Below are 841 nucleotides of genomic sequence, written 5' to 3'. Positions count from 1 at the left end.
AAAGATAAAACTGTCATTATTTAAAAAGTATATGATTATATGCAAAAATATCTGAATTAATCCTCAGATAAATTAGTAAGACTAATTAGTAAATTTAGCTATATTACCATATAAAAATTAATGTATAAAATATCAATCATATTTCTATATTCTAGGAAGAAAGTAGAATATTAAAGCAAAAATGATGCCTTTACATTAACATCAATAACCTTCCCACAAGAAGGAATAAATTTAATGAAAGATATGTAATACATCTACAGAGAAAGCTTATAAATTAAATGAGACCTAAATAAATAAATAGATATATCATATCTTTAGATTGGATGTCTCGCTATTGTTAAGATGTCAATTGTCACCAAATTCTGTTTTAAATTTAATACAAATCCAATATAATTCCAGCAGAGGTTCCTATATATTGGCAAACTAACTTCAAAATGTATATAAACATGCAAGGAACCTAGAAAGTAGAATAAGAAAGGTAATCTTAATAAGAACAAAACTGGAAGATTTATACTACCAGCTATAAAACTTATTTTAAAACCATAGCAATTTATACAGCATGATATTGATACAAAGACAAAGAAATATTTCAATAGCAGAGAATATAGATTACAGAATAGACACACACACATACATGGTAACCTGATTCATGACAAAGCCATCTCTACATTTCAGTGGGGAAAATGATTGTCTTTTAATAAATGATGGTGTATCAATTGAATATCCATATGGACAAAAAAGAACCCTAACCCTATATCACACCATACACAAAAATTGATTCCAGATGGGTCATATCATGGAAATAAAAGTAAAATCTAAAACAATAAAATTAAAGAAGAAA

Source organism: Galeopterus variegatus, unplaced genomic scaffold (genome assembly GCF_000696425.1).
Source record: "Galeopterus variegatus unplaced genomic scaffold, G_variegatus-3.0.2 Scaffold5976, whole genome shotgun sequence".
In the NCBI taxonomy this organism is placed as follows: domain Eukaryota; kingdom Metazoa; phylum Chordata; class Mammalia; order Dermoptera; family Cynocephalidae; genus Galeopterus; species Galeopterus variegatus.
The sequence above is the reverse complement of the archived record's forward strand: the minus strand, read 5'-3'. Positions refer to the sequence as shown.